This window comes from Ictidomys tridecemlineatus, unplaced genomic scaffold (genome assembly GCF_052094955.1).
Source record: "Ictidomys tridecemlineatus isolate mIctTri1 unplaced genomic scaffold, mIctTri1.hap1 Scaffold_46, whole genome shotgun sequence".
NCBI classification, from domain to species: Eukaryota; Metazoa; Chordata; class Mammalia; order Rodentia; family Sciuridae; genus Ictidomys; species Ictidomys tridecemlineatus.
In genome coordinates, this window is record NW_027522984.1 from 483,051 (window position 1) to 493,715 (window position 10,665).

Here is a 10,665-nt window from a genome sequence, read left to right on the forward strand (position 1 = left end):
ATATTACCTTACGTAAATCAGACTGAGTTAGGTTTTACATTCTTGAAGCTAATAGCATTATAAGAGAGTTAATTATAAAAACAATCAAGTACTTTCTCCTATTAATTAATAAAACTAAATTAGGATGTATTATGAATAGCAATAGTAGAAAACCATGTGCAAAAATAATGAAACTTCCATTCCTTTAAAAACAATCAAAAATTTCAAATATGAGCTTATACTTAAATATAATTTTATATTTTATATAAAATTTCATATTTATAAAAATATTAACTGTAATTTGGTGTTATCAACTAGTGCTCATATACTGTGAAAAAAATAGGAATTAGGAATGCTTTAGGAATTAAAGGTCTGAATGCTTTAATGACAATGTGGAATTAAATTAAAACAAAGATGGGTGATTTTAGAACACACTGCTGAACAAAATTCATTTACATTAAAGATATACAAATGTTAACTAATATAGGAAGTATTCAAATACATTTAACTAGAATTTTATAAGACTACTTGATGTAAGCATTGTTATATACAGTTTCTGATTTACTTGCCTTCCCCAGTTAGTTTTTTGAAACTGAAGACTTAGTCCTATTTGCCTTTTGAATGTACAATTTCTAACACAGTAACTAGTCAAAAGATATATCTGAAAAACTATTGATAGAATAAGAGGATACAAAGTAGGTTTTTACATGTATGTTTACCAGTATGTTGGTAAACACATATAAGATATTGAAGATCATCTAAGTATTAAAGCAGGAAAAGGAGGAATAAAAGTAGAAATAGAAACATGATAAGAATCAAGAAAGGACATTCTAGGGAAGAACTCCGTATAAAATGCTATCTAATCAGAGAAGAAAAATAACTGAAAAATCTGCTGGTTATGGCAACTGGTCAATCAGATATTAGAGATCCTTGAGGAAGTGGTCTCAGCAGAAAAGAAACTGGTGACAAGAAAGAAAATGTAGAATACCTTCTATACAAGTCTAATGTTTAAGAAAAGGAGAGAACAGTATTTTGAGAGACATCATGATTTAAAAATGAATTTTTGGTAAGCAAAAATGAGAGTCAATAGAGAGGGCAAAAATAAATGGCAAAGTTCTCATGGATTTGAAACCACTAAAATAGTGTCCAGTGATGCAATGTTAAGTTCCCTAGGCTCTCTGAGGAAAGATGTAGGGAGGTGTAGTAAAATCTGAAGTACAGACATTTTAGTTTAATATAGATATTTTCCACTTCTACCTGATCATTCCATGTGAAATCAGGGTAGATGCGCACAGTCCGTGTGATAGGCTGAATGGATGCTTCCATCATAACAGAAGGAATCTGATGAACACATTGTTTGACCTTTTGTCCAATATTCACGATGCAAAATGTGACCTGAAAGAAAAATATCACATAGAAGTAATGTGTCCAGACAGAAAAAAAAAGCAATATAATCTGACTTGTAAGTGGGATTTCAGAGTAGGTGATTTTATTGTTTTTTTTTATGATTTGCTATGTAGAATAGATGACATTCTTGACCTGGCATTGTTGAGAGCCACAGCCCAGTCAGAATGATGCCTGGCATTTGCCAGAGGGAATGTTTGAAAGGTGACGGCCAGCGAACCATTGAGATGATGATTTGACTTAAGCTGTATATAATTGCTGTGGATTGATTGAGTTGTATATTTGACCTTTACTGTCGGGCAATAGGGTGGCTCTTGCTGCCTTGGGCAGCAATTCATAGCTCTGGAAATCAGTATCAAGTTTCCTTTAGGTATTAATAGGGTTCTGAGCCTTGATATTGTGCTTAAACTACTATAAACGGAACTACTTCTTTTTGAGTTAGTTTAGAACACATACAGAAATATTTAACATTTTGTGTACATAGTCACTGGTTTATTCACGGTCTACTCTAGAACTCTAAAATCATGAGAAATGCTTCAGGAATTAAATACAACTTAATTGAATTAAATACAACTCATCCACCCAGGCCCACTTCTAGAAAACATAAAATAATCAGGTTCTGGAATGCAGACATGTATGGGAATACCAAGGGTAGAGGCTGTTAAAAAACAAATGTGACTAACTGATTTGAGCAATTAAGTGAAAATAGATCATATTTTAAAGCATCAAGTGTGCAGTATGTGTACAGTCAACTTACTTTGTTAATAGTCTGTCTTTCTGCTCTTTTTCCTACTCTATCTTAGAGTACAAATGTAATGACTATCTCAGCCTCTATAAACATCTTTGGAATTCTTTTTTCTTTTTTTTTAATTCTCTAAAATTTATTTGCAGTTAATAAGTTAAAAAGCAAAGTACAACCAAATTGTAAATCTTAATCATATGCACATTAAACTGTCCAGGGAAACACTTCAGTTCCACTACAAATAATTGCTTTCTAATGCAATTAAGACATAACAGTTTATCAAAAAAATATTTCAACACACCAATAAAGCAAATGTTAGGTATATATAATCATTAAAAATTATCAAATTAAAGAGTGCTGTGGCAACCCAACCCTTAAAACGACCAAAAAAACCTTTTGAGTTAAAAATTGCTCAGACTTTTTGTATTCAATGATTTTAAAAGATTTTATTGAAGAGTTTTCTGAAAAATAGTACTAACATTTGCTCATAGCAAATCAACAAGTATGTTCCACTAGCTTAAGTTACACTTGTCCAATAGAGTACTCAAACAAAAATAAATACACGCCACAACAGCAACACTTTGCACTATCAATGATGAAGCTTGCCCTCAGAATCATGACATTACTGGTTTTAGTGACATAGAAAATGAGTTGCTGGTTGTTAGGAAGGAATGTAAAAAATACCAAAAAATATTATTTGTTGTGCCAGTCACATTTAGGCACCCAAAAGTCAAAAATCAAACAGAAATATATCAAGGTGATAAAATTCCTCCTAGCTTCCTCCTCTACTTGTGTCATATGAGATATAAATGAAGGCAAGAGAACAAACAAATAGGACTTCTTTAAAAAAAAAAACTATACACAAGCTAAGCTACAGACTCACTTCTGAAACAATTAATGGATGCCTCACCATAAAGGCCACTATGCCAAGTTTCTTTTCACACTCTGCCCAAAGGTAATCATAAAATACTTTCACTTTCCTATTAACATACTAGTCAACTATATCAGATGTTTCTCCACATTTTAGAAGTTGCAAGATAGGTTTTGCTAAAGAAAACTTGGCAAAAATATTTCTTACATCTTACTTCACAAACTAGAAACGGCATTATTTAATAGTCCACATGAACCATATTGACTTCAAGATGGGCAATCAGATTCAAACTGAAATCAGATAACCCAAATAAGCCAAAAAATCATTTAGACACATTCAAGTGCACTAAAGTAACAAGGCATAAGAGGAAAAAAAATGTCAAGAATATCAGTTAATTTCCTTACATGGTAAAATGAAGTGCAGACAAGAATCAAGTGATATAAAGAAATAGAATTCCTACATATTTTTACTGGATATGACACAATATAATCAAAGAATGCACATAATTAAGTGCTGTAGCTCAAAGCATCTTTGAAGTAAAGATTCTGCTAATCTTTTTATTTTATGTGACTGCTTACAGATTAGTCCTCTATTTGCTCCTAAAGAATATATTTAAACACTCAATCAATGAATAATCTACAGCAGTTTGTTGTAGAATCAATAATGGGGAATGGTGCATTGTACCAGGATAGTTAGATATACCCATAGGGAGTTTCAGTGGTCAAAATGCTTTCATTGCCAGAAGGTAGTCTGAAAATGGTCTAGAAATTCAATACAGCATTGACCCTACATTGTGTACATGATCCACAGTCAGTTTCTCAAGCATACTTGAAGTTTTAAAAAAGAGCAATTAAAAAAAGCTAGGAATTTTTTAAAAATCTATTTTTAAATAAGATTTTTTTGTTGTGTGAAATAATTTTTAATGTATTAGTTCAAATGAGTTGAACAGCAAAATCTAATCATGTTTGTTGGAGGTTAAAATGCATTTAAAATTACTGTATTTAAAAAATAATTTCTAGGGCTGGGGATGTGGCTCAAGCGGTAGCACGCTCGCCTGGCATGCGTGCGGCCCAGATTTGATCCTCAGCACCACATACCAACAAAGATGTTGTGTCCGCCGAGAATTAAAAAATAAATATTGAAAAGTTAAAAAAAAATAATTTCTAATAGTTAAAGTTGCATAATATTTCTATTTGTGTATGCATAGTTAAATGCTCATCTACTTCACTCTCCTAAAATCTGGTTAATGAACAACAAGTAACCATCCGTAAACACACAATTTGTGATGTCTCTCTTATTTCTATTACATTGTTTTTTTTTCCTTATTGTATTATTGGATTAAGAGCAAGTTAAGTGGCAAGATTTCTAAGTAAACAGATTAAAGCCATTTACCAAATGTTACTCAAGTATGTTTGATTTTTACTACATTATGAGAATTGCCAGTATATTTTCATCTAAACACATATCAACATTATACTTTTTCATTATTAGGTTGTTTTATTTGTTTAGTTATTCCAGATTGCTTGAAGATGACAATTTTGTAGCCTAAAATTGGAATGAGATTAGAAATTAGATTTCCTACCAACAGAAAAAAAAACACAAAATGAAATATTCTTAATGTGGCAATATAAAAATTTCTTGTCATCCTCATTCACAGAGTTTTTTAATCACAGTTTTAATGCATTAAAATATGTGCATTTAAATGGCACTTTATTAGATAAATTTTAGCACCTAATTTGCATGTTTTAGGTTTCTAATTTTCAAAATTTTAAGGGTAGAATCATTGATATTTTAAGGACTTCAAGTATACTAAAAATACTATAGTAAATATTATACATACATATATATAAAGATACGTTCAATGTTTCATAGGTAGATGTATATATGAGACAAATTCATTGAATGTTAGAAGCTGATTCTAAAATTTAAGTTTGTATTTATGCTAATTTGGTCAAATCATATGGATGAATATATATATAACAAACACGATATACTATGATGTTGAGAATAAAATGCTCTGATAAGCTTTGCACAGCATCTGGTTGATATTTTGATGAAATTTGTTTTTTTATATTTAAACAATACTTGATGATAATGTGAATGTTAATTTTCTTTCTAATTTTCTTTCCATATTGGTTGATATGCTTACTTTTTAAAGATAAAGCTACTACTTTGGGGAAGTAAGTTTAAAACGTTAAGCAATTGGACTTTACATCTCTTTTGTTTGTAATCACTGAGCCCATGAAAATCAAAGCCATATAAATTCTTGCATTACTAACAGTCAAGCTTGAACCTCTCAAAAAAAAAAAAAATCCTTGGTCAAAGCTTTGAAATTCAGTAAAAATTCAGAAACGAGTGGGATTCAGAATACCCTGAGCACAAACTAGTGCAACACCACAAAACATGTTTGATCTTCCGTCCAGAAAGAGGGGTGGCAGTCAAAAAGAAAAATGGAGGCGGGGGTTAAAGAGCAAGCAAATTCTGGCTTTTATTACAAAAGCACGAAAACAAATTCCTTTGGAAAAGAGTGACTTCTTCGGAGGACTTCCAGACCACTGAGGTAGAGTCCGAACGGGAGATAACCAATCTGCCCCTATAGTCCTGGAGACTTCTCAATCTGGGGTTCGGAAGCAAAGGGACCTCCCCTGGGAGTCCTGCAGTCTCCTCCTTCGCAGACGCGGTTCGGGGAGGCGGCAGAGGGTAGACCTGTCCCGGAGTTGCAGACGCGGGGACGCATCCCGGGGGCGCGGGGTAGGGAGGCCATCCCGGGACTTCCTCGCGAGCGTAAAGTGCACTAGGGGACGGTCCTGGTGGAGTCTGTAAACACTAGACTGACACTCGTTCATTTCTCCAAGCAGAAACTCCATCTTGGGCCGGGGAGCTGCAGGAGGCGCCCTCAGGGCGGCTCTCAAGCCCGGGCACCGGGAAGCGGCGGAGCCTCACCACGGGTTCCAGGTCCACCGGCAGGACTTGGCGCGCCTTGCATCGCGCCGCCGCCAGGCTGCGCTCGCCCCACACGTCGCCGCCGATGCGGATGGTGAGGAAGGTGGTCAGCGTCGGGGTGGATGCCCTCCAGGTCTCCTCCAGGGTGCGGCCCCCGAAGCAGGGCTCCGGCGCTGAGAGCTTCTCCAGGCAGGACTCCTCGGGGGCCGCGGGCGGCGGCAGCAGCGGTGGCGGTGACGGTGGAGGCGGCGGGGGCAGCCAGGGCCACCTCCTGCCCACGGCGGTCGCCCGGGCTCCGCGGCGCCTCCTCCTGGCGGCCGCGCGCGGGGCCGGCCGGCGCGTCAGGCCGCGGGCGGTAGGGGGCTCCGGGGGTCAGGCACCAGGGCTCGGCAGGAGGCGTAGCCGTGGACGTCCTTGCTGCGCAGGATGTGCGGGGAGAACTGGTGCTTGAGGCTGCAGAGGAAGCTCCAGAGCTCCGCATCCGAGCTCATGAACTCCGTGCTGCTGCGGGGCATGAACAGCTTGAAGGCATGGCCTTGGTACTGTCGGCCAGCGACAGTTGCTACCGGGAGCACACCACCTTCTCCTCCCGCGCCTCCAGCCCGGCCCCTCCTCCCGCTCTAAAGCCGCCGCCCTGGGCAGCCGCAGCCAGGGGCCGGCGCCAGCGCCTCTTCACGCTGCGCCGCATCAGAGGCCACTCCAGGCCGCCAGCGCTCGCCTGGTCTCGCTGTCGCCGCCGAGCCCGCCCGAGTCTGGCTTGGCTCCGCTGTGGTGGCCGCTGCTGGTGTCTCCAGCCCGGCGTGGGCGTGTCTCTCGCTACTTTTCTCGCCTCCCCCTTTTTTTTTTTTTTTTGGTACCAGGGCTTGAACTCGGGGCACTTGACCTCTGACCTACATACCCAACCCTATTTTGTTTTTTTATTTAGATACAGGGTCTCACTAAGTTGCTCAGTCCCTTGCTTTTGCTGAGGCTGGCTTGGAACCCGCAGTCCTCCTGTCTCAGCCTCCCCAGCCTTGATGATACGGATAAATAGCTGAGAGTCTCACCTATTTCTGATTTTATTATTTGCAAGTAAAAAATGTATTGTCATATAACCCATATATTCCTTTATAGTGACCTATATTCTCTTATTGCTTTATGTTATTACTTTAAAATAACAACCTATATTCATTCAGTTTTGACCTTATGATGCTCTTTTAAAATACTATACAAATCTCAAGAGACAAAAATTTTATAAAGGACAATTTAAAAATCAGACTTATCAAATAAACATCAACAATTACCTATTGCTATTAGTTATAAGAGTAGAAGAAAAAGTAGGTATCAAAAATTAGATCATGTAATGGAAATCTTCTAAAAATTCATTAAAATGGAAGAGATTATCCAGAAAAAATAAATGTAAAGGTACACCTTATTTTGAGACTAATCCTTGAATGCCACCTAGTGACAAAAATAAAAATTTTCTTGAAAATATTTGATGTCGGGCTGGGGATGTGGCTCAAGCGGTAGTGCGCTCTCCTGGAATGCATGCAGCCCCGGTTCGATCCTCAGCACCACATACCAACAAAGATGTTGTGTCCGCCGAGAACTAAAAATAAATATTAAAAAAAAATTCTCTCTCTCTCTCTCTCTCCTCTCTCACTCTCTCTTAAAAAAAAAATATTTGATGTCGCCTAGTGGCTATCTGAAAAAGGAGCCTTTCATAAAACAAATATTTTTTCCATACTCCCTCTTTTTGAAATTTATTCATTTATCTCCATAATCATAACAAATCACTGAAAACCCTGTGTATAATTTAAGGTACAATGGATATGGTAACAAATAGTATGGTCCCTGACCTCACTTCTCTAGTCATGGAGGTGAGACATGTATAAGTAATTAAGATGACAAATAGAAGCCCAACATCCACAGAGTCTAGCAAATACTGGATACTCAAAAATATAACATGTAAAAGTGACATTAGAGTATAGTGTAATAAAATTAATTCTTCCTTAACAATAATAAAATCAACTCCAATGGTAATTCAGAAGTCAGACTCAAGTGTCACTTAATATTTATCTATTTAAACTTTAGTCTTTAAGGTTATCTTATTTATTTTTACTATATGTGTTTTTAAAAAAACTAGTTAAAACCATTCATATGGTTTCTATCAACTTTATATAGTTTTTAGAAACTAAATAAGCAAATATAATCATGAGTATAATTTTTAATTTATATATATATATATATATATATATATATATATATTCTGCTTAAGTAGGGCTACATATGAAGGGATCATCAGAAAATAGTGATACTATATTGCTTACCAACTTGGAACAGGCACTTATTGAATTTTCACAATGAGAGCATCTATATTTCATAAAAAAGAAAATTGGGCCTTTCTAAGTGAAGTGAGTAGAGTAATAGCTTCCTAGGGCAGAAGGCCTATGTTGAGGAGTAATGAGAATCAGAAGTGGGAAGGGTAATCAGACTGTGGAGGTTTTAACTCAAGAGCCAGTATATGTACAACATCCTGAAGAGACAAGAACTCTGTGTACACAAAGAATGTATATGTTAGGATATAGAATAATTAACAAAGTTATAAAGTATGGAATATAGGGATTAGAACAGAGTATACACTGAGCAACATGAATATATTTTAATTAGCCTGAAATACATATATCAGTGTTTCTCACAGTGCAAAATTAAGTGGCTCTTTATAGGAAAGGGATTTATTACTTCTCAACTTTAGCATTATGGAGTCATCCCCATTAGGCATCAATCAGCAAAGATGTCTCATAAAATGTTTGCATTAAATTATACTTCATAAAATATTTTCTCCAATTTTTCTAAATTCATGGTCAAAATTGATATTCATGAAATCAAATATATTAATAAAGGCAACATTACTATCCTAACATAATCTTTATGTTGATTAGTGATATTTTAGAGTCTTGTGAAGATTTTTTTGCAGTCTAAGGACTTACAAATCCATTATCTTAAGAATGCAGCACAGATTTATGTTATAAACCAATTTCACACTTGATGTGTACAGATGACTAAGTTTAATTTCACATTCAACTATAATTTAAAGGAGTTTGTTTCATTAACAGGAAAATTTACTGTAACAGGGAGCTCTTCCAGTAAACCAAGATATGAGCAAGTTTAGCAATGGCTATACTTCATTATAGTAACTAAAAATTTTCAATCTATGTTTCATTATTTAAATGCCCTTTATATCACTAAATGGAATTGTGCTCAGAGTGTGTTGACATTTCTGAAAATGACATTTCTAGCAAGTACTTTAATTAATATGAGATGAACTTAAGGGCTATTTTTATACGCAGGGCTAGATCACACAGTTTCACTGGTGCTACTTTTTTGTTCCCAGGAAAGAGTTCCCTGAGGACAAGAGCATTGTTTTACTTACTTTGTGTCTTCTGCATAATAACATCAACACATTGTGACTACCACTTACAAAAACTATCAAGAACCAATTCTAGGTGTGCTAAGATTTAGTATTCCTTGACATGCTCTTTAAGCTAAATTTTAGAAAAACAGGATTATTTTTTTCTTTTTTACTGTAAATGTTAAAAGAAATTATGGCTACCATTTTGGAAAATGTTTAGTTCAGGTTTTAGAAGAAAAGAAGGGACAATCTTAATGTAGGGTAATGTATTTTTTTAAGTTATTACATTTTTAATAAGATTACAGAAGTCTTAAGCAACAATGAAAAGATCTTGGTTAGAGCTAAATAGACCACAGTTTGAATATTTTTTCTAAAAATTATAACTTAGTGACCTTAGGCAGTTACACGTCTCCCTGAGTATAATATCTACTTAGCAGCTCTGACAGAATAAGAGAATGTACATGAAGCACCAGGCAGTCTCAAGCCTATGCTACTATTACCATCACTTTACAGTAATAGATTTTATCCCATTATAAACACTCTTGGGCCAAACAAGAGTGTTTATAATGGGATACTTACACCATGTAATCAGGATAGGCAATGGGGACCAAAATTGAGCTATGATAATATTTTCTTTGGAGTCAAATTTTATTTTCTAATCTCTTTTTGTTGTCCTGTAATTTTGTTCAGGTAAACCAGTGCTCTTCATGCTTTTTTTTTTTACTTTCAAACTTATCTTCCAAAACTTATCTCTCCTCTCAACTCAGACTAAGTTTATTATCATCATGAAAAAAGCCTTTTTTGATAGCCCCAGGTCAAACATATTTTCTCCTTCTACCAAGTACTTCTATGAAAGTTGTCATTTTCTTTCCATGTCTTTTTTTCTCCTTTTGGACTATATGCTTCTTAACAGAAGAACTACATAATGTAGAGTGTGTCTTTCATTCTCTATAAAGAGTCTTGTAAATAACCTGAATAGAATTTTTATAGGCTGTTTAAGAAGTACACCAGATAGACTTGCACACAATAAGTAATATTTGATTGTAAATATGATTGTGAATATTTCATTCATTTATTCAATATTTACATCTTAGCTAAATTACCTAAATTATTTGAGTTAACTTTAAAAAAAAGGATACTGAGGTAGGAAAGCGTTGAATACTTGTGCAGTCATTAAAAATGTCATGAAAACATTGCACTTAATTTTGAACATTCATTTGAAAGTTTGATATATATATACTCTAAATTGTAAAAATGTTATTTTTTTTACCAGTTGAGATGTTACCTATGCTTTCCAGGTCCATTATTTAAATCCTATTATTAAAGTCTCCCCCC

The 10,665-nt window shown here is 35.6% G+C and overlaps 1 pseudogene; it reads right to left on the reverse strand.

Moving 5' to 3' along the window:
* Positions 1-2,543: 2,543 nt before the first annotated feature.
* On the reverse strand, positions 2,544-6,753 carry LOC144373701 (coiled-coil domain-containing protein 71L-like; annotated as a pseudogene).
* Positions 6,754-10,665: the final 3,912 nt, after the last annotated feature.